This window comes from Dermacentor albipictus, chromosome 3 (assembly GCF_038994185.2).
Source record: "Dermacentor albipictus isolate Rhodes 1998 colony chromosome 3, USDA_Dalb.pri_finalv2, whole genome shotgun sequence".
In the NCBI taxonomy this organism is placed as follows: domain Eukaryota; kingdom Metazoa; phylum Arthropoda; class Arachnida; order Ixodida; family Ixodidae; genus Dermacentor; species Dermacentor albipictus.
Genome location: NC_091823.1, coordinates 46,606,542 through 46,630,226, shown reverse-complemented (window position 1 = coordinate 46,630,226; position 23,685 = coordinate 46,606,542). Strand labels below are relative to the sequence as shown.

Sequence of the window (23,685 nt, the reverse complement as noted above, 5' to 3'; positions counted from 1 at the left end):
GCGGCGGCGGCCGTGTGGGGGACAGAAAAAAATAAGAACTAGAAAAACGCAAACTCTTGTTTCGACTTTTCTGTTTCGACTCTTATTGCGACACAGCTTCGCTGTGTGTATGTACCAACTTGCTGGATCTTCCTTCTTTTTATTGATTCTTTTTTCTTGCACCACAAAAACGTTAAAAGCTTTACCCGGTCATGTTTGGTTCTCATCACCTGCTGAATTGCTCTTGTATATTGTTTACTGATTTTTGTTATATCCCCTCTTGCACCTGTTATAACCTCTTGCAAACTCGGGTTGTCAAAATTAAGCAAGGGCATTGTTTACGACCGTCACACAAGTAACGGTCACAATGGAAGTCACTACTTCACGAAATCTTTACAAGTAAAAAATAAAGGCTTTCTGAATGCTTCTCATACTTCGAGACGAAGCATGAGGCAGGCAGCTATGCCGATTAGCTAGGATTTTCCCTGCCCTGGTCCTGGCCCTGGACGCGGGTCCTTGCCCGAGCTGAAGACGTCATCGAGAAGCACAGCCTCGCAGCCTACGTGTTCCCGTAGCTTAGCCTCCATTACCCATCACCCCTTCGATTACGTAATAAAGTTGTTTCTCACTGACTCGCTTCCCTGGTATTTTATGCAGTATGAAAAATGCTGAGCATCTTGCCGAAGGAGCAATTGTTTGTGCTGCTCTTAAAACGGATAGCAGCGTAACTCACGCTACCTGTATTTCTTTTAGGTGTTTTCTATGAGCGTCATAAAGTACCTGTAACTAATTCAAATAATTTATCTGATATTACGCGCCAAAACGACGATCTCGTTATGAGGCAGGGCGTGGCGAAGTACTCCGCAATAATTTTGACTACCTGGGGTCTTTAATTAGAGTCGCTTTTCATTTCGCCCCCATCGAAATGCGGCCGCCGCGACCTGGATCGAAAGCGTGACTTCTAGGTCAGCAGCGCAAAGCCATAGCCACTAAGCTCCGAGCGGGTAAGGTGCTTGAAATCAGACACCTCCCTCTATAATGCAGACTATAGAACCGAAACAGTTAGTCGGAGGATGTTTAAAAAAAGTATCTTCCCTCGTTTACAAAATTGTGCGTGTAGGTTCTTGTTTGTACGCGCTTTTGTATAACATACCTGCTGTCTCTCCTGTATTTTTCGTAAACTTAACGAATTTGGGCATGTTTTACGATTTTACGAATGTCGCGTAAAGTTTTACTGAAAGTTCTTTCTGTTTGTGGCGCACGTCGATCACAGCGCATGCGTACCTTCCGCTGCTGGTCTTTTGATGGCGAAAGGATGCAAAAGAGATACTTGCTTCCGGAAAGTTTAGAAAAAACAAGTTCTTGATGCAGGCGAAATCGGCAACAGCTAATTCGCTGAAGGAGTCACTGTTCGGTGTACTGCGTCTAAGGTTAAGTCTTCGTTACTCAAGTGCGTACGTATCCTGAAAGGACGTGCGCTCAAGGCAAGCATTAAAGAAAGAATGCATACTTTCTCCCCCTCCCTCCCCCCCTCACCTCTTTTGCCTCCTGGAGAATTTTACGAATTGTAAGGTTCACGGGTTGGCAAGTACGGTATAATATGTTCCGTGTCTTCTCTGAAGTGAGCGAAACTTTGTGTGTGTTCGTGTTCTTAGAGCGTATTCGTAGGTTTTCAGGGGCTTCATTTTTTTTTCGTTTTCATTACTTGTATGTTTTCTGCGTCGAAGAGTACCTGGCGCCGCCTAAAGGAGCTAACCTCTACTTTAATATCCTGCAATAAAAAGAAAAGCTTGTGAAACTACGCACTGTACAGCGTTCGTTCTGGGTACTGTAACCCTGCCAGCGAAATAGCTACTCGCTGGTGATCTTGGCAGCACTTGCTTGCGAATACTTGCTTCAGCAAGTATTGCCGCGACGAATTTGCGTTACATACCGGAAATTCCACGCCTGCTTTATATTTCCTATAACCGCGAAAAGAAAGTTCATACAGTCTGGTTTAACTAACTTAATCGTTAACGAGAGAATCTCGAAATTTTGTCTCATGGAGGCAGCGAATGAGCGGTAGCAGATTCCAGATGGCGGTTCGAAATGAACCAAACGATGTGGACGACGCGCCTGATATTGATCGTTGGCATAAAAAGAGTGACTGCTGACTTCCCCGTGCGAGCTTCCACTGCACTTATATCTGACGCCACGCAATTATTACAGTTCTGTCTCAAAAAAAAAAGGAAGGAAAAAGGGAGAACTTGCTGTACCGAGAAACAGAAACGAGATCAGAGGGAGGTGCGAATCTGAGGTCCGTTCATTTATTTCCCTTCCCGCCTTATGTTCATGCACAAATGTGAGCGTGTGCTTGTGTGACACGCATTAGCGTGCATATTGTTTGTAGTTAATTTCATTTTGCTTACTCTATTGGTTCCTTTCTTGGGTAGTGCATTTGGAATATTGGGATAGCTAGCCCTATAGAAACGCCTAAATTACCATTTGTGTTTTCATTTAGTAATAAATAAATAATACAAATAAATACTCGCGCAAGCTTGTGAGCAACGTTGAGATCTATGCATACTTATAAGACGGCGTAGAGAGACTGTGTTATATTTGCAAAATAAATTAAATGGGTACTGACCGAAATGAACTGTTAATAATGGAAATCGTTGGAGATTTGAAAATGCCACTTTTCCTAACACATTGTCCGAATGGTGGCGTTTTACGAGTGAAAGGAGCACCAGAGTTATGTGAGGCACACTGTAGAAGACCCCGGAGATCTCTTTTTAACTTGAACCGGAACGTAAGCGCACGGATGTTTTCGCTTTCTTGCACACACGGGAGCACAGCCGCCGTGGTCGCGAACCGAACTCGCGACCTCGTGCTGTGAAGCACAACGTGACTGCCACATAGCCGCCATGGCAAGACAAACACCATGTTCAAGCAAAAGTTTGCATCTAAATCGGGTGCTGCCCGTGAGAGTTCGTCACCGCTGCGAGCGAGGCTGCTACAGTGTATGCAGGCAGCGTAAAAATGGCAGCCGGAAAACGGCAGCCCGCAATTCTCGTCGCCGAAAAGGGCATGACCTTCGTTGTGTCGCACGCTCAGATGATCGCCCCTGGCATTGTTCCCGGCCTCTCACGCTCCCGAAGTGGAAACTCGGTAATAGACTTGGACATGACTGTGCCGGCCCACGGAATTGAATGGCTGCCGGAAATGGCCTGGAAGCGATTGTCCTTCCGGCGCGCACTGCGGCACCGCCGTGGAGAGCGGCGCACTCGACAGCGGGGTGCCCTTCTGCTTGGCGCGGATTGGACAGACGGTCTTCGGGAGTTGCTCGTGATGTTTCGGGACAGTTGTACCAGCGAAAGTGTAAACTTGAAACAGAGAAGGAAAAAGTGGGGAAGGAAAGGCAGGGAGGTTAACCAGTTTAGCTTAACCGGTTCGCTACCCTACACATGGAAACTTGAAACAAAGAATACGATGAGACAAGGTAGATAAGTGGCAAGCTACAGTGAATGTGGAAGGACGATGGGTAAAAAAAAAGGAGTGCAGGTGTGTTAGTCCTCGACCCACTCGTCGTATTTGGAATAGTAAAACGTAAGAGATTGTGTCGTCCGGTCCACTGATTGCTTGCTCTCTTCGAGAACAACTTCGGGGTTCCCGTGACCACAGCGTAAGCTCAGATTGCAACTTGGCATCTTTGACGCGAGCTGAGGAGCTCTTTCAGTGGAACAGGCCACAAAAACGGGCCAGTAGCCGCTGAGGCCAAGAACATACACAGAACTGAAATCGTTTTAATTCGTAGGAAACGTTGTTTGTTTGTTTGTTTGTTTGTTTGTTTGTTTGTTTGTTTGTTTGTTTGTTTGTTTGTTTGTTTGTTTGTTTGTTTGTTTGTTTGTTTGTTTGTTTGTGTCAATTGTTGTTATTGTGACGTGACTATCTATAGTGCCAGTCCTCTTCCTTACATTATGCAAAGTTTCCAAACATGTTCCGTCCCCTAGTTGAGTATGCACCAGCCAGCCTTAACCTCGAGGCGGACACGTCGCCATGAATGCGGACAGGCGGGCTTCCGCTGCAGTTGAAGCCCTTCGCAGATCTCGAATCGTCATCTCCCATTGGGAAACGTGCAGTGGAGAAAAGGAAGCTGGCTCAGCTGTGGAGTCTCGAAGTTGCCAACGCAGCGGCGCTTCCCCTTCACCGCGCCCGTGCTGCCTCAAGATACGGTGGTCAGCACAGTTTGCTCTACCGGAAGTTAACAAACAGGAAGGCGTCAGTTTCTGTCTCCCGCCAATAGCATCCCGCCACGTCCTCTATCGGTTGTGCCAAGCCATCACGATATCTGAGTCGTTCGAATCTAATTCTCCCTATAAGGGAACTTTCCCGCTGACGAAATGACTCCTGTTTATTTGCAGCAGCCAATTCCTAGCGCTTTGTTGAAAAACACCGGAAATCGACAGATTTGTAGATAGCAGCGTTTCGGCGACGCTCTTTGGCTCCCTCTCGACTATTGTCTTGCGTCACCAACTGATCCAGTCTTGCAGAGCTGGCTAGGCGGATTTATATTCCTAAATAAACAGTCTTTGCAATTCTTTCTTTTTTTATTCTTCACCGTTTCTGCAATATATTTGTATGAGAGGGCTAGACGTTTCTTCTCAAAATGTGGGCAAGAAAGATGAAGTTCAGGTAATGCTGGAAATCAAAAAGTGCGATGATTTTTTTTATTCTAACGATTGCTCTGACGCAGCTCCAACGTAGGGCAGCCTTGCAGGTTAGGAAATCGATGGCGTTTCTTTTACCACGCCTGTCGCTATTTCCCATCCAGATTTATAAATAATATAGCACACGACAATTATGGTGCTTTGTTGTACGCGTTAATTATTCGTCCTCACATCTCCTTGATTAGGGCCTTCGATTATTCGGGATCTCTCGCTGCGTTCGAACGCTTTGTTAGGAGCAATTAATTCCCTGACACGCACGCGCACACAGAAAAAAGTAAAAAGGAAAGCAAAGCTAAAGAATTTCTCGGCTGAAGCCCAGGCAGCACTAAATACAATCGCAACTTCTCAAGGTCGAATATCTTCAATCGCCCACCGACTCCTCAAACAGGCCTCCTCATTCCCGGACGTTGAAATAGTGTGGACTCCAGGACACGAGTCCCTCCGTGGAAATCAGCGTGCGTACGCTGTAGCCCGAGCTCATGCCACCCGGGCGCCACAAGAGAGGGATACGGATGCATCCATGGAGCCCGTACCTTTACAATACAACGCCATACTACAACACCACAGATTGAACAGACGACAATACCCACCTCCACACAAGACCCTCTCACGTGAAGACGCCGTAACATGGAGACAACTACAAACCAATACATACCCACATTTAAGCAGACTACACGCAATCCACCCTACACTATATTCATACAAATGTCCTTTTTGTAATGATTACGCCTCCCTTTATCATACCACATGGGCGTGCCCCAACGTGAAGGCGGCCCCGCAAATACCCAACCCCACACCCGAGCAGTGGGAGGCCGTGCTGACTAGTTCGGACCCTCGTAACCAGCAGCAACTGGTGCGGCGGGCCCGGGAGACAGCAAGAGCCGCAGGAGCCCTGGACTAAGGGCGCCTCCCGCACAAGCAGAAAGACGCCTGCTTGTCCTTTCTTTTATTTTTTTTTTAAATAAATGTTTCTCCTCCTCCTCCTCCTTCTCGCGTTGCTTCGGATTTCAACATCCTTTCTTTCCTCTTGAAGGGAGTCGGACAAATGCCGTGTACCATGCCAAATGCATGCATGTCCAAACGCAGTGCATCACGTAATTGAAATGCGTGGCGTATCTGAAACCAAAGAATGATATCATGGGGTCGCTTCATGACTGGCGCCATTGTGTGTCGAAGGAAGTGCGACGTTTCATCTCACCTTCGTCCCTGGGACCAAAGACGCGCTTCTTTGAACAAAAGTGCTCGGGCGGCTCAACATGCTATTTTTTGGCTACGTTAAGTTCCTCAGGCCCCTTCGAAAGAAGAAGCGTAGTAAGAGTGGAGACGGGCAAATATTTCGTCTACCAGGCTGACTTGGCTGCCGGTGCCAGGGAGGACACGGCGCCGGGTGCAAGCTTGCTTGCACCTTATACTTTTGCTCGACGCTTCTCCTTGAAAGGACGGCGCGTGCTTCGAACGTTCGACTGGTTATACAGTTCACTTTACGGCGAGAGAACAACGTGGACCATTCACGTGACGGCGCTTCCGGAATATAACTGAAAGAGAGAAATCTCTGTCCAGCTCTTAGGAAGAAACAGCTTTCAAGGACATGCGCTTGTGTTGGAATAGTGACTATAGTGAGTAACTGAACTAGCACAGTAAATTGCGTTTAGTTCACTTAAATATGGTGGAGGCACTGAAAAACTCGTGGATGCACTTCCAGGACGCAATCCACTCATCCTCCGACTTGCAAGGTTCGACAATAGCATCGAACACCTCATCTGTTCTCGTTAAATCGCCAGAACCGGCAGGTTGTTGTCATGCTGTAATCACTGGTCGATGCTCTTTGCATACTCTTAACTAGTCTGCAGACACCATCAGCTCGAGGTGTCTTACAAGTACTGGATGCCCTGCATCTAGCGCTTGCAAGCCTTCGCTTGGCACCGTGGCTCGCCAGTTTTCATTATTTTGGATATAAATGGAAAGAACATTAATGTTTGAGTTTAATGCTAGAGACCTCAGGTCTCGTATATTATCTTTACGCCCGCGCACTTTCACAAATCGGTTTCAAACTGAACCTTTAAACTTCCGTTAGCTGTGGCTACGAATCCATCAACTCTTCAAAGTGCGGCGAGAAAGAGGTCATAAAGGAATGACAGAGAAGTTAAGGAGGCTAAGCCCCGTAAGCTAAACCGAAGTGCAGCGAACACAGGAAAGCGGTCATATTTATTCGCACGGAACTCACGTTTATTCCCCATGCTGCGCGTCCCATAACGGAAAACATTATGTCAAGAAGAGAAAGCGACACACAAACTGGTGCGTGCCATTCGAAAAGTTGACATACCTCAGCGACCAACTGTACTCGACGTGTATCTTCTATTATAGCAGCACCCTCACTTTTCTCTCTCCTTGCTTTCTTTGCATTCCTTAACCCCCTTCCCCTGCGTAGCGTAGCAAACCGGACTGGCGTCTGGTTTTTCTCCCGGCATTTCCCTTCCCCTCTCTCTGATTAACAAGAAAGCAGCCACTGAAGAAAAATTGAAGGCCATTAACAACGCGCTTAAAGCGAAATTGCGCCAGGCTCGTGGGGGCTCCACTCAGCACACAAGAACCCGAAGGAAGTAGGCGTGGAGAAAGAAAGCCAAGGGGACTTGTCGAAACCTGAGCTGCGCCGATCGAGAAACCGAAGTCGGATTTAACATACACGGCGACGCCCGTCCGTATGTGGGTGTAGCTTCACGTTCATGCCACCAGAAAAACCCACCACGAATGCCCACTCGCAAATTTGGAGCCACTTGGAAGAGAAACCTACGTTGCCAACATCTGGACATATATTCTGAGTCTCCCAGAAGTTCAACTGTTCTTAAAGCATCGCTGAACCGGAATTTCAGGTTACATGACGAGCGGGCGATAGGGAATGGGAAGAGGGAACGGCAGCACCTGTTGCGCATGGTGATCATCATAATTAAATGGTTTAATTAATAACACCGAACCGCTGAGGGCATATCCATCTCTGTAACATTATGGGGATTGTGTAAGACACTGTGCTCATTTTGTTGCGAAAGAACAGTGCTTTGCCACTTCGTTATCTTTTGCAGAAATCTGCGTCAGTTTGCAGGCTTATGAAGATTGTATAAGCTACCAATTGTGGATTATTTACCGTCCACTAGCAAGGACGTTATGCGGGTATGTATCTTGCGCACAATTTGCTTTTTCTCTCTATCGTTACCCGCAGGCTGGCGGGGTGCTCCGTTTTAAAGTTTCGAAGTAACAGCCGAAATCATGGATGAAACCCGCATAATCGTGCTAACAAACATTGCGTTGGCTATGTTTGTTGCTTAGCGATGGGCAAGCAACCGCTTAGTGAATCATCAGCACAAACGAGTCACTGTCACACGCTGGCGAGTTATTGATACCGGCCGCCTATAGCGATGCCACAAAGGCAAATCACGCGCTCAAATCGTATAGTGGCCAGTGTTCAACAGTCTTCCTGCCAACTTGCTGCTATCTCGCGAGGCTACAGCAACCTACACGATGTAACTTCACAGAACTGGTGCGCTCGCTTTCAGAACGAACTAGAACTTTCTCTGTATTGTAGTCACAAGTAAACGCATCTTCATTCTTCTACAGCGACAAAAAAACATAAGCGAGCGGTCGTTGTGTCAGCAACCCCTTCAAGGATACTTTCTCGGCCATCAGCTCCACAAAGTGTGTACATGTGTTGTGCGCGTGCTGGAGATGGTGATGGTAGGCTGCATTGAAAGCAAGAACATGACTCCGCGGCCTCACGAAACTCCAATGCACGTTCGGCCCGTCGGCCTTGGCGAATAGAAAGGCGCTTCTTATTTTCAACTCCGCGGCAGAGAAGTCGTGCTCGGACTGACCGCGGAAAAAAAAAAAGAAGAAAAAAACGCGAAACTCCGACCGGCTCAAAAGGAGAGTACATGCGGCACACATTTGACTGCCCTTTCAAGTTGCAGTCACAGCAGCACTTCGGAAGACCACCGAGTAGGCTGGCAGAGGCGCTCGGCCGAGCTCCGTTTCCCCAAAAAACACAAAAGCTCCCAGAGCGTACCTCCACTGCATTCTATAGCGCGGCAGTCAGAAATTTCGTTTCTTCGCTGAACAGCGCGTTTCCCCGTGGTGCATATGAAGCCGCGGTCCGACGCGTGCTCTCTCAACAGGCAAGGAACCGCCGCTTCTCTGCCATCCGCGCCCCCGTCGGCTTCAACGGGATGGCTCACAGGTGCAGTCCGAACCTCTCTCTGCCTTCGACGCGTACGGCCGCTCTGCGGTATTTTTAGAGCACGGCGGCACCGGTCAGTCTCCGGGAATGCAGCTGCAACGTTTAGCCTGAGCGACCGGGTCAGTCAACGGCGATTAGCGAGATTAGCGGCGACCTTGAGGTGGGGGAGGCAGGACGGCGAGCCGACCACTCTTCCTGTTCAACCTCCTCGCACGTGTGCCGGGAGAGAATACGGGAGAAAGTAAGTAGCTTTTTTTTTTTCGTGTGTGTGTGTGTGCGTGTGTGTGTGCGTGCGTGTGCGCACCGCCACGAAGGTCGGACCGCTTGTTGCGGGTCAGCCACCTGCAGCGGCATCCCGTCCCGCTTCAACCCCGCGTTCTGAGCGCGTGCCAGGTGAAAGCGTGAGCGGCACATCCCCGCAGCCGTTCGTGACGCCGCCGCCGCGTCCGCGTACACTTCCTACACACATGCCGATCCTTTTGCCTCGTCTTGAGTTCTGAGTCAAACGTTGCAGGAAAGGAAGCGCACTCTGCTTCTTCGCTCGACGCAGGCCGCGTTGACACGCGAAGAATGGCGTCTGACAGCTGAATGCCGCATGACTGCGCGGCCTTTTAAAGTTCGTCGCCGAACGCTGGATGACATGCTGAATTCGGCGATGCCGGCGCCGTGGCATGGACCGCCGTGGTGCCCCGCTCGAACGATGCCTTTCCTGTCTCCTTTATTGTTTACTCGCTTCCGAGGTCATAAGTTGGGTAAAAATAGTTGGCAGACACGCGCATGAGGAGAACAAGCAAGCCCAGACGCATAACGGACGCAGGGAAAGAGGGCAAAAAAAAAAAGAAAAGACAGTTGCTTCCGTTGAATTTATTTTCTCCTTTCTTCTTTTTTTCCTTGAGTGAGTTCGCATTTGTCTGTCGTTGCTCTCTGGTATAGAGCTCGTTGAGTCACCCGCTTGTCTCGCTGCAATCCGCGCGGAAGTCCCTTTGAGTTGCACGGTCGAGGCATGACATCGAGTTTGCGCGGTTCTCCTAAAAGCACATAAGTGAGTCGCAGGGGGAAACCCGATATTCATATTTCTCCTCTACAAGCGTTAGCTTACGCATGCGTAATAAATGAACCTCCGGTACATAAAACCTGTCTGTCGAAGATATCTCGTTGCGCCATCGAGTCAGGATCAACAGCCTCCTTGGGCCCCCCGCAAGCCGCTCTAAGCGCTATCGGCTGTCACTTGCGTCATCAAAATGCATACCATCTCATTTCCCGCTGTCTTTTATAACACGCAACTGGCTTGCGGAAACACGTCGGCTCATATATGGAGTTTCGAGAAGAAAGCAATGTTTGTAAACAAACACGTTTCGTTCTCTAAGCATGTGCGTCTGTCTCTGTTGTTAACGTTGTGCTTTCGAGTGGGCGCGTCCTCAAGCTCAATAATTCGAAAAGAAAGGCTTCCGCAACTTTCAGCAGCCATTACAGAGACCTAACAGCTGTTACATGCCGCTGGCTGACGATAAATCGGTGATTAATCTTTGAACATTTGCGCTTATTTCTAGGTATGAAAAATCGACTGCACTGCATTTACATATATTAAACATCAATGGAGTTCTTTCCTCTGCAGGAGAACTCAGGGGAAAAAATGATGAAATTGCTTTTGCACAGTGTTGTTGGCATCAATAACGACTATGTGACACGCGAAATAAGCGCTATTTCTGTCCTACTGCTTGGACGTTGAGTGTATCGGTTAAAGCGTAAGGAAAGAAAGTAACTTCAGCTATGGGATTAACGAACCATGTTTCGCGCCACGTGGAGCGAGGAACGCTCAACCAATTGAAAAGCACAATCATAAAGAGGTTTTTCCGTACACTTGTGAGGTTACATGAGCCCGCTCGTTTCTGGGGCGTGAAGCGAGAAATAGAAATCGATAGCAGTCATCCACGTGCCTAATTTCAGACAGATATTTTGATGTCAACCGAGCAATGCGCAGAAATAAATTATGGGGTTTTACGTGCCAAAACCACTTTCTGATTATGAGGCACGCCGTAGTGGAGGACTCCGGAAATTTCGACCACCTGGGGTTCTTTAACGTGCACCTAAATCTAAGCACACGGGTGTTTTCGCATTTCGCCCCCATCGAAATGGGGCCGCCGTGGCCGGGATTCGATCCCGCGACCTCGTGCTCAGCAGCCCAACACCATAGCCACTGAGCAACCACGGCGGGTAATGCGCAGAAATGTCGCTCTAAAAAAATAAAGGAAAGGAGGGTGGATTTGAGTGAAGCAGATGAAAGGAGCTTCAAACCGAAGCAAGTGACAGGCAATAGTTCACCACGTTTCGCGTTTTCTATTCTTTTCTATTCGGCTTCTTGTCATTCTTTGTTCTCTCTCTCTCCATTTCCTTTTGGACGAAATGTAGCCTCGCTCCCGCGGACTTCGTGATAAAAAAGCTGCGACTTATATACTTGCGTGACAGAGCAAGTACGAAGCAAGAAACAATACCAAGTCCGCAGCCACGTTGTCATAGTGAGGACCAGCCGTCTTTTCCGGCGCTTCGGCACACTCGACTCGGAGTCGAGAGCGACCGTGGGAACTGGCGGTGCGGGGGAAACCGAGCGACTGCACGCGTCTTTCCGGCCCGGATCGGTGGAAAAAGACGCAGCGTTTGTCCTCCATCGCTGTCAGACGCAGCCGACCGGGTTCTGGGTGACGCGAGCGCTATAGCCAGCTCCTTTCCACAACAATGGACCCCATACGACGTCACCACGAAGGCACCAGCTCAAGAACCGATATCGTTTCGGCGATCCGGAACGAATCGCGGCTTTCTGTCCACGCTGCTGGCCGAGGCCAGCTTCGTGTTGGAGGTTCCTTCCGGAATGGCCGAGGGAACCGTTCGCCCGCAAAGTGAGCAGCGCGTAGTTGAACTTATAAGCTGTCGTGAAGATAGGCACCCTTTCCCTGTGCTTGGACCCTGAACTTTCTTTTCTTTTCTCTCTATTTCTTACGTGATTTACTGACATGCTTTGTTAGTGATATTTTTTTTGTTATAGAATTGTTATGACTGCTTCGTAACGTATTTATATTCCTTGTTGTGTTCATTAGCTAATATGTTGGGAGAAGCAGTCCTTTCTGTAGCCAAACTTTCCATATTTATCAACTAATGGAGAAAGAAAAGAAGGCATGAAGAGATCCGAACTATGAAAAATCGGTTGACTAGCTCACGATCGATCCAGAATGATCGCTTGCTTTGTGTCAACAAAAAAAATAGTAATAATATAAGAACGCCCAGCGGCTCTAGCATACGTATCTTCTTACAGGCTATCGAAGTTTCACGCTCCTAGTTCATTGTTCTTAAAGACAAAATCTCTAGTGTCAATTAATATGCACGTGTCTGCGGCAGTATCTAATGCGTTCAAGATACCAGAATGAATGAAACCACGTTGATTCCACATTAGAATGCGCCGAAGACGCTGCGGTGGAAAGAGGAGGGGTGTTATTGCAAAAGGGGAAGGGTAAGGCTGCCTCCGTTTCATTAATGAACGTCCTGGAGGCAGCTGAAAAAAGGAAGACGAAGTGATTCTTTGATAGAACGCTTGTGCTTTTGTCTCCGCTTTTTCGCTTTGTTTCCCTGCATTTCTGGGAGCTGCCGCTCCCTCCTTGCGGTAATGGATGAAGAAATCTCCGCGGACTTTCCTGGTGTGCAGCCGTCAGGTCGGCTAGCGTCCAGGAAACGTGGAAGTGCGTCAAGCGATACCGACAGCGAGGCCACTGAGATATGTTCGGACAGCTACGACTCGTCGGACGATGACTTCCAGGTCGTGATGAGTAGATCAGCGAAAAGAAGACTACTGCAGGCATCTTCGTCGCCAAGTGCTTCTACCGTGAAGAGTGCACCGCTGCGCTGGCCGCACACTGTGCTCTTTATGCCCGTGGACCCGGCGACCAATTTGCGGCTCCTCAACAGGCAGGTCCTCTCTTCTCGAGAGAATCGCACCAAATGAGATTAAAGACGTGCGAATAAACCCGCGGAAAAATGTCCTGGCAGTTGATGTGCTACATCGTAGTGCCCTACAACACCTACGAAATATAACTGATATCGACAACGTAAAGGTGCGATCAATGATCCCTACAGGCGGCGATGGTACTGCGGGCGTCATTTATGACGTCGACGTTGCCATTCCTAATGACGACTTGCCAACGCTGATAAAGCCAACGACAGAAGGCAATTCCATTACAAGAATTTCCAGATTGGGAAACACACGCTGTGTGAAGATTATGTTTGAAGGAGACAGCCTTCCTTCCCACGTCAAAGTAGGACATGTCCGCCATCCAGTACGACCATTCGTACCGAAGCCCCTCCAGTGTTTCAAATGTTGCAAGATTGGCCACGTGAAGGGTGTCTGCGTGAACAGTGTAGTGTGCCCGCGGTGCTCTGAGTCCCATTCAGAAGACGCCTGCAGCACACATGTTCTAAAGTGCCCGAACTGCAGTGGTCCTCACAAGGCCTCATCAAAGGATTGCCCGCGGATGCGGAAGGAATTCACGATTCTAAAACGCATGGTGCGCGACAATTCGACGCATCGAGAGGCTGCTACCGCTGTTCGGCAACGTCGGCATCGACACCGAAAACGTTCAAGAAATTCCGCAACTGAAGATAGGTACACGCCAGCTACAGTCAGAAGAGCTGCCGCATCTCCGCACTGCGCCACCAAGACAGATACAAGGAAAGCGAACAAAGAGGAGAGCCTCGCCCGTCCTGAAGAATGGCCTGAGCTACCGAGGGCACACCTCCCTGCTAAGATACCTCAAAACGCACCGGCTTCAACGGCTTCTGCCACTGTTGAAGCGACGCTGGCTGATGATCTCCAGGTCATCAACATTCTGCGGTCGCTCATGAGTGCCATTCGCGGTATACTTACCAACATGAAGTCTTCGTCTGCGCGAAGCGCACTACAGGTGCTGGACACTTTGAGTCCAGTACTTGCAGCTCTTGGTTAAAATCATGGCTCTCCAGAAGCCGTCGTTTCGTGACGAAGTCCGAAACGCGTCGATATTTCAGTGGAACGCCAGAGGACTGAAGTCACGCATGTCGGACTTTCGACAGTTTGTGTTAACGAATAAGTTCCCAGTCATCGTCATCTGCGAGCCCCTATCAGATAACATCAGACTGTCCGGGTATGAATGTTTCATGTCCGCCACTCACGGAGAATGCAGCAAGATCATCGTATTCATGCGACGTGATCTTACGTATGTCCATCACCCAGTGTCGCCTGACCAAGAAAACCAATACGTCTGTCTGACAGTGAGGAAAGGCAAGCTCACTTTCACATTAATTGGAGCCTACATATCGCCCTCAAGTCGGTTGGACTGCGAGAGATTACGGCGAATCACCACAGCGACTCCGCAGCCTTTGGTGATTACTGGAGATTTTAATGCCCACCACCATCTCTGGGGAAGTTCTAAGATAAACTCGAGAGGCAGAAGATTAGTGTCATTTGCCTCCGAACAAGAACTATGCTTGTTAAATGATGGAAGCCCCACCTTTCTACGTGGAACTGCCTACTGTAGCTGCCTGGACCTGACCTTTGTTTCACGCTCCTTCACTAGAAAGGTCAGGTGGTTTCCGGATATTGAAACGCGGGGAAGTGACCACCTACCCACTTATCTTAGGGTTGAAGGGTTGACGGACTCCAGGTTAGCCGCCGTCACACAATGCATCGACTGGCCAATGTTCAAGTCAATTGTCGAAGACGGCTGTCGTGATGACTTGGCCACTAGCCTAGAGGACATCATAAAAGGTGCCCTAGAGGCTGCGAAACATTCACTTCCGAGAACGTCCACACGCACCGAATACGACATTGAGCTAGAGAAGCTTCGTGCAATTCGTCGTCGTGCAGAGCGAAGATACAGGCGCACGAAGTCTGTAAATGACTTGAGGTTGGCCAGAAGAACTCAAAAGAAAATTCAGCGTCGCATGGACAAACTTGCATCACAAAGATGGAAATCATTCTGCGAATCTTTGGATCCACGAAAACCATTGTCTCACATATGGAGAACTGTTCGTGGTCTCCGTGGAACCCCTCAGCAGCGCCACCCTTTTAAGTCTTTGGCCCTTCACCAACAATGCAGCGAGATTGACGTAGCGGAAGCTTTCTGCAGGAGGATTGCTGGCGAAACTAGTTGCGCTGGAACATCGACGCTCCGCCACTCACCGATTTCACGCGACTCCTGCATGGATAGTCCTTTCTCCATGGACGAGCTCGAAGCTGCACTGGCCTTGTGCAAGCGTTCATCTTCACCAGGCCCCGACGGTATAACCTACCGTGCCCTGTGTAATCTGGGTGATGAGGCTCGAAAAGTGCTCCTGCTCCTATTCAACAGCTCCTGGCGGACAGGTACGGTTCCCCAAGATTGGAAAACCAGTCGCATAATTCCACTGCTCAAGCCTGGCAAGTCGCCTGTAGACATTGCATCATACCGACCAATTGCGCTTGCCAGTTGCATCGGAAAACTAATGGAGAGGATGGTTCTAGCACGGCTAGAATGGTACCTCGAACATTACCAGGTATACCCAGATGCAGTGGCCGGTTTCAGGCGGGGCCGTTCTTCCATAGACAACGTTATCGACTTGGTGACGTACGTCGAGCACCAGAAGTCCTGCAAAAGATTATCTGCTGCCCTGTTTCTGGATGTTAAAGGAGCGTACGATAACGTAACGCACGAAGCGATTTTGAACGCGTTAGAGGCAGTAGGACTTGGCGGCAAAGTATATATTTGGATACGTAGCTATCTACATACGAGATCCTTTTTCGTACTTACCGAGGATGGCCCGACCTCCCAGCATTACAGTAACCGTGGGGTGCCTCAGGGCGGAGTACTCAGCCCAACGCTCTTCAGTCTAACACTCATTGGACTCACCGACATCCTGCCAGGCATTGTTAGGCTCTCCATCTATGCCGACGACATTTGCATTTGGACGTCGGCTGTGACGCGACTGCAGCTTCGCGCGCGGCTTCAAAAGTCAGCTACTTTGACATCATCCTACCTTCGAGAACAAGGACTTCGTATATCATACGAGAAGTGCGCAGCGATGGCATTTACCAGGAAATCAATGTCGCCATACGTGATATCCGTCGACAGACACATGATCTCGTACAGCACGAGTCACAGATTTTTAGGGGTGGTCCTTGACAAAAATCTCTCCTGGACCCCTCATGTGAATTATGTGAAAAAACGCCTGACAGGAATTTGCCATATGTTTCAGTTCCTTGCAGGAAAGACCTGGGGAGTGCCAATACACTCTATGCTGCAACTGTACAGGGTCCTCTTTATTGGCTTCCTGCGATACAGCCTACCTGTCATGTCCAACACCTGCAGAACTAACCTGAACATAATCCAAAGCATCCAAGCCCAAGCACTCAAGATATGTCTCGGTCTACCGCGGAGTGCGTCAACGACTGAAGTTATTGCAGTGGCTCAAGATTTCACTATTAGAACGCACATTAGCATTGAAACAATGCGTGTGCACCTAAGACACTTCGCCCGGAACCCTGCCCACCACCTAGCAAGTCTCCCAGTAGATAGGCCCCACACGACATTCAGTGCGACTGTCTTCGCGCACCGTGACTCTTTCAGGTCAGGTTACACACCTGCGGCAAGGCCTTCTATTCCTCCATGGTGTATGCGCCGTACTCAAGTGAACCTTACAGTCCCAGGACTTCAGAAAAAGTCGGACTTGCCATCATCAGCGCTCAAGCAACTAACTTTATTTCTCTTGTACGAGAAATACAGCGACTGCACACACGTCTACACTGATGGATCAACTACATCAACCAGTTCCGGCGGCGCTGTAGTTATACCAGCAATGAGAATAACCAAGCGGTTCAAGACTTCCCATGTCACTACGTCTACAGCTGCAGAGCTCGCGGCTCTCCGCGACGCGCTTCAAGTGATAAATACTGAAAGTCCTAGAAAATGGGCAGTCTTCTGCGATTCCAGGCCGGCCTTGCAATGTGTGCATTCATTTCTCCGACATGGAACTCACGATCAGCTCACGTGCGAAATCGCGGAACTTGTCCATCACTTAGGAGAAAAAGGCCATGATATCTCTTTTCAGTGGATACCAGGTCATTGCGGTATCATTGGTAATGAAGACGCCGATAAAGCAGCTCGGACGTCAAACCAAGAAGACCGCTGCGTCCCCATTCCGCTCTCAAGGACCGACGCCGCGAGACAACTTGGCATTCTGGCACGCACGATCTCCTTAGCAGAGTGGAATAATGTACATACAAGACGCACAAGACTGCACCGACTAAACCCATCACTTCAACTCAGACCTCCAGCCGGTGTGCACCGGCGTGAAGCGTCTCTTCTGTGTCGGTTATGGCTTGGAGTGGCCTTCACGAATGCCTACTCAGCACTAATTGGAATGGCTGATAGTCCTGCATGTGATGTTTGCGCATGCGAGGAGAACATTGACCACATATTGTGCCATTGTCCTCAATTTCAAGCCCAAAGACAGTATTTGTCCGACACATTGAGTAAACTAGACGATCGTCCTCTAAGTGAACAGACAATATTAGAGCACCATCCCGACCGATCATCGGCTCAGAAGGCAGTGAAGGCACTTTTGTGTTTTCTCAGAACTTCTGGTTTGCTCGAGCGACTTTAACTGAAGTGCTGTCCGTACGCGTACCTACACCTTCTCTCTCCCTTCTTTCTCTTCCCCTTCTCCCTTCCCCCAGTGTAGGGTAGCCAACCAGACTATTGACTGGTTAACATCCCTGCCTTCCTGTATTCTTCTCTCTCTCTCTGGAGGCAGCTAAGTGGGGGCCGCATGACGCTTGTGGCTGTCGCGGAGCCGATCGCTGACGGGTGGTGCTGCAGGGTCCTGAAGGAACAGCAGCAGTGATCGCCAGAGCTCGATGGCATGGTCCGGACACAGCAGCGCTTCGTAAGCACCTGTCTAAAATTCCTGAAGTAGAACACCGGCCTGTGCGGGATAAACCGAGCTCGAGTCTCAAAGCTCGACACCTTCGAAACTCCACACACGACAGGACTGACGCGTGCGTACCATATATAGAGTATCGGCGAGAACCCGCCCCATGCGAACGCCACGTGCCTTTTGCATCACACATTAGGTTCCTTAGAAGTGACCTAACAATGTTTCCTCTGTGTTTCAATCAGGCAATGTACGTTCGTCCGCGTTCCATTTCTCTCTTTCTTTCTTTCTTTCTTTCTTTCTTTCTTTCTTTCTTTCTTTCTTTCTTTCTTTCTTTCTTTCTTTCTTTCTTTCTTTCTTTCTTTCTTTCTTTCTTTCTTTCTTTCTTTCTTTTTCAACGCGAGCAAGCAACAAAATACAGTTAGATGAACTGCACGAGTGGCGCTTTGTCTCGGAAGTTTATGCACATAAACAAGGAGCCCCTCTCGTCGCCGCTTGTTTGTTGTACAGACACACGAGGAAAACAGTCTGCGGAGAAGCGTGCCGGTCTGCGCGTGCATGCGGTGCCGCAGCGACGAGCAGACGGCAACGAACGAGTGTCGCCGTTTTTTTTTCCTCTCGTCCGGGCTGAGCGCCCACGGCTAGCTGCAGGCGCAGGAAGCGGCAGCGCGTATGCCGCGTTGCAAACGACAGCTACGGAGTCTCGACGGCGTCATCGTGGCTCCGGCATTTTCGGGAGCACGACAGAAAGCGTACGCTCACGCGGTGACACTCCTTTCCTCCGGACGCGGATCGCTAGTCCTTTGCAGCGCTCGTAGTATACCTGTCATTGGCGCGTTACGGGAGTGCAAATACGGAGCGTTCGGGCGCGTCAAACCCGCGCAACGGCCCAGAAGAGAAGCGCGCCGACGACAGGCGCAGCAGCGGTGATCGTCGCTCGACTGGGTGCCTCATGAGGCTGGCAAACCCCTTTCCCCCAACGGTTCGTCTCTTCGCGCTCCGGAAAGGACGCTCCTCCCGGCCATCCCGGCCGCAGCGGCAGCGAACCCGGCCGACCGGTGATGGCTTACGCCCTGCGCCAGATCACAGTGATTACGCCGTCTCCCTCCTCTTCCATCCTCTCTCACTCTCTTCTCTCTCTGGGGCTCGTATACGTCGTCGCGTGCGCGCGTGTGTGTTGCGCGCGGGTAAATAAATCTTCATTGGGCCGTGCGTCCCAAAAACAATGGAACGGTGCGACGACCGGCGCGCGGTTTGCCGGAGCGGACAGAATTGGGCGCTTCGCGTGGGCCGGGGGCAAAGAGGGACCCGGAGCGACCGACTTCTGGCGGTTCTTTATTATCTCGCGCCATCTTTTGCTCTCGTTGCCGTCTCGGTGCGGGAGGATCGTGGTGGTCTGCTCGTATAACGAGGGACAGGAGCAAATGTTACGTGGCCTGGGCAATCATCCTTTTTTTTCTGTTGTTTATTGCTTCCATTCCTTCTTCGTGACGAGGCTAACGACGGAAGGAGGGCCTATGCGGGGACGCCGTTTGTGTGTGCGTATGCTCGCCCCACTCTCCTACGAAACTGCCGGAGCCCTGTATAGAACGGCATAAAGTCTTCGGCGAGCGAACAATGTTCGAGGGCATCTTCTGGGTGTCTTGCTCGTTTTGCTTTACTTGCCGAAGAGGCCGGTCAGTGCCGTTTCTTCGTATAACGATATGTTCATGAACGTGGCACGACATCTTAAAGTGCAACAACAGTGCTTGGCCAGAAGTATACGTTGGATTTCTGGCACGGAATGGAAGGTTTCTAAAGGTAAAAGAACCAGCCTGATGCAGCTCCAACTTGCTTCAAACGCCCGAAAAATTGCCAGGTGAACCGCTGACAGCGACAGCAACGTTTAGCTTTGCGTTTGAACACCTCGGAGGTTGTTATAAATATACGCGGGTGCGACTAAAATATGTGCCCCACGTAACTTGTGCCAAAGTAAAAATGTGGGTCACGTAGCTGGACAGAAGCAAGGTAATGTTTTCCGTTGCTCGGAGAAAGTCGGGCTATGCTTTCTTATTTCGCTTAACTGCATGTTTAGATATTAATTATTGTACTGCTCGAGTGTTATACTCAGCGCAAAAGTGTCAGCGACGAAATCGTAGGCCATCCCAAAAAGTTTTCGATCCACTCTTCTGTTGCTTAATACGTGCTACATAAAAGTTGTTTAGTTTTTTTCCGAAGCCTGAAAGAAATTCCGCGAAACACAAGAAAATTCGCGCGGCTATGAACTCGAGGCACTTTTTGTCGCACGTGAATTCGCGCCAATTGCGCCACACGGGCCAGACGCATTCAAGAAGCACAGAAAGTGCCTTCAAAGCCTTGTGGGCCGACAAGCGGCGAAGACGGCCTTCGTGGACAGCGGCCGATCGTCCAGTCGTCGCAATGAGCTGGAGAGTGTTTGTCCTTGCGATTGTTATTTAGGACAGTGGCGCACCAAATGCTCGATGTTCTCTTCACTTTCGCAGACGTCGCATGCCGCACTGCCGGCCATTCCAAATAACAATGCATAGCGTTCAATTCACGCAGTGCATAGCAATGCAGTTCACGCCTTGAAGAAGACAAGTCCACTTGTCGAAACGCTGGCTCCTGCTTTCACCTTGTTCTCGTTTTGCTCACCGTCTTGAATTTCCATCTCCCGCATTCCCCGTGTTTTCCCTGGAATGCATAGCGTAGGCCTTCGTGAAGGCAGTTGCCAACCACAGCCGACACGAAAGCATGCCTCACGTCGATGAGGCCCGGGCAAAGGTCGGATCATCTGGTGCGCGCTATACTTGGGTTGTTCCACTCTGCTAACGAGTGTGTGCGCGTCAAGTGGCGAAGCTACCTTGCAACGTCTGTCGTGAAAAGTGGAATGGTAACGCTATGGGGTCTTGTTTATGTGACGTTCGAGCAGATTTGTCCGCTCCGTGTTACCGAAAGCACAACGTAGCGCTTGTCGGCAAAATTTGTTCAGGAGGAAGTCTGATCACGTAAGGTTACTTCTTCCAGTTCCCGCGTAATGTCTACCCGCCGTGGTTGAGTAGTGGCTTCGGCGTTGCCTTGCTATAGGCCCGAGGGCGCGGTGCCACACCCCGGCCGCGGCGGTCGATGGGGGCGAAACGCGAAAACGTATGCATTACGCGCACGTTAAAAAGCCCCAGGTGGCCGAAATTAATCCAGAGTACCCTCTTTAGGTGTGCCTCGTAATCATATCGCGGTTTTGGCTCGCAAAACTCCAGAATTTAATTTTCGACCACGCGATGTCTACCATGAAAAAACTCACTATAAGAGCCAGGTCACAAACTTTCACACTTACGCAGTGATCTGCTTTCTGCTTTGGATCTTGACATTAGACATGCACCTGTAACGGACCTTGGGAAGTGAATGGAAGAACCTGCATGGTACCACGAATATCGGCCCATAAAAATGGCCTACACAAGTTCCTATATATTTCGCAAGCAGCAACCTTCATTTCCATGTTTCTTCGCCACCAACTCGACGATCAACATGACCCCGGCACTTGAGGAAACGTTGGCCTTGGGCCTATACATGTAAAGATCAAGGGGCTTTATATACGCCAAGGCAAGATACAAGTGAGTTGCACATAACGAATACGTTATGAAGAAACAATGGTAAATAGAAACTGTTGTTTCTCATGGTTTTTCTTCAGTTCTTCTTCTAATACTGGAATTTCCGAGTGCTGAGCAGGTTTCTTCTTTAAGTAAACATAACGGGAGCCTAGAAATGCAGCTTGAGCTGCTTGCTCAAAGTTGCATGTCGTAGCTCCTCCGAATACTAGTATTTGCAGTAGAGTTCTTAGTAAGAATGAACACATTCAGTCCTAAGATTCAAAAGCAGGGTTAAGAGGAGGAATGCATAGAGATTGTGCACAATATAAGTGCCCTTTTTTTTTCGTAAGGTTTTGTGCATGCATTTCGGTGCATTACAAACAACGGTGACTTTGAACGATTGCGTTGATACCTCCATTTTTACATACACAACCGAAGCAATCATAGCCTCTTCTTTTTGAACTACTATCACTGCTTTGTGCGCTTCGCAGTGCACACCGAATTGCCTCTTTCTTTTTCTGATTTTCTATTTTAGGGTTGGCGTCCGTCTGCGCGTCCATGCTGGGTGCCTTGGTGTGCGTCTATAAATCTCTGAAGGCGCTAATAAATGAGCCCTCAATGAGCGTCCGGATGAAGATGTCCCAACGTCCATTTCTGGCCCCAAGCGCGTGTCACTCATCAGCGCCAGATTAAAATTCGGGCAACCCGGAAAGAAAAGAAAAGAAAGTAAAATCGGTAGAAAAGCGAGTCACTTGTCAAGATCAGATAAAGCTGCCACTCTCTGTCATCTAGCTTCATGCACAACACCCGCGTTCTTGCACATCGCCGGCCTTTGCTTCGCGCACACGAGCGAGTTCCCTCTAACTCATCCGAAGCAGCCAACATTCGCAGGCGTAATAAGCCAGCGCGTCGGCGCAGCTCGAGAGATAGCATAAACCAGCGGCGACGGCAGCATGCGTCAGCCTTCTTTCTCGTTCTATCATCCTGGCAGTGTCTCTATCCCGACAGCGAGAAAGGCAAAGCAGTACGACACCGCGTACGCTGCCTTTACGAGGCGAAGAAAGAGAGGTCGAAAGAAGGGGACCCAAGGAAGGCAAGCAACAAGCGCGCGGGTTCCTTTTATGCTGAAGAACAGATGCGAGAAACGGGGAGCCGCCCCCCCCCCCTCCCCCGTCCTTTCTGCTTTTCGTGTGCACTCGTGTCCAAAAAGATCAATAGCGAGTGTCATTACGTCGACCTCCTTCCTTCCTCCGGCGTTATTATACTGCTCCGCCGTCGGCGTTATTATACAGCCGCCGTCGTCGTCGACGGCGGCTCGGGCTCGGGCTCAGCAGCCCCCGCGAGTTGAGCCTCCCGACCTCCCTGCAGCGGTGTTTCTCACTTTTTGTTTCTCTACGGCGCGCCCGTTACCGTGCGAGCGAGAACGATGGCCGAGTGTGTGTGTGTGTGTGTGTGTGTGTGTGTGTGTGTGTGTGTGTGTGTGTGTGTGTGTGTGTGTGTGTGTGTGTGTGTGTGTGTGTGTGTGTGTGTGTGTGCGCGTGTGTGTGCGTGTGTGCGTGTGTGCGTGTGTGCGTGTGTGTGTGCGTGCGTGCGTGTGTGTGTGTGTGTGTGCGTGTGTGCGTGTGTGTGTGCGCGTGCGTGTGCGTCATTTCTGTTTTATTTTTTGTTGTTTAGAGTTGCTTTCAAGCCGAAAGAGCGTCAGTGACGTCGCGGAGCCGTTGCAGTGTGCCAAAAAATCTGAGTGTATTGGTGTGATAGAGTCGAGGTCAGCTTGCTGCGTGAGAGGGCGGTGCACTCTACGAATTGGGATTTTCTGAAAAATCGCGAGACCTTTTTTCGAATGCCTGAAAGCAGCAGAGCAGCTCCGGTCGTCCTTACAGGTGGAAAGGTTTAGGGGGAAGCGATTCAAAAGTCCCCAGTGCGCACGTCGCGTCAGAGGACACTTCAGTTGAAAGCGGTTTGGTCACGTAACTGTCGTTATGACGCGGTAACGAGAGAGATAGGAAAGGAAAAAGTAACGGCAGCTTCGGTCTGCGATACCCTATGTGACCGCTATCCAATGCTCTTTTGTAACCGAGAATAACCTTGAGTCCTGGGCGCGCATTCACAAAAACATCTTACGCTAGAATTGTTTGTAAGAGCAAGTTCCAGTCAATCCTGTTTCTGGACACACTATTAGCGAAGGTGACTAGCCAATGACAAGAGCCCTTAAGAACTAAAATATTTATGAATTCGGTCTCGCGATGGTTTAATGTGGTAC

General features: G+C 49.7%; 1 protein-coding gene across 7 annotated transcripts in view; it reads right to left on the bottom strand.

Annotated features, from left to right (window-relative positions):
• LOC135898170 (head-specific guanylate cyclase-like) overlaps positions 1-23,685 on the bottom strand; it is a 231,213-nt gene that overhangs the window by 172,558 nt on the left and 34,970 nt on the right. The gene's annotated exons all lie outside the window — the stretch shown is intronic.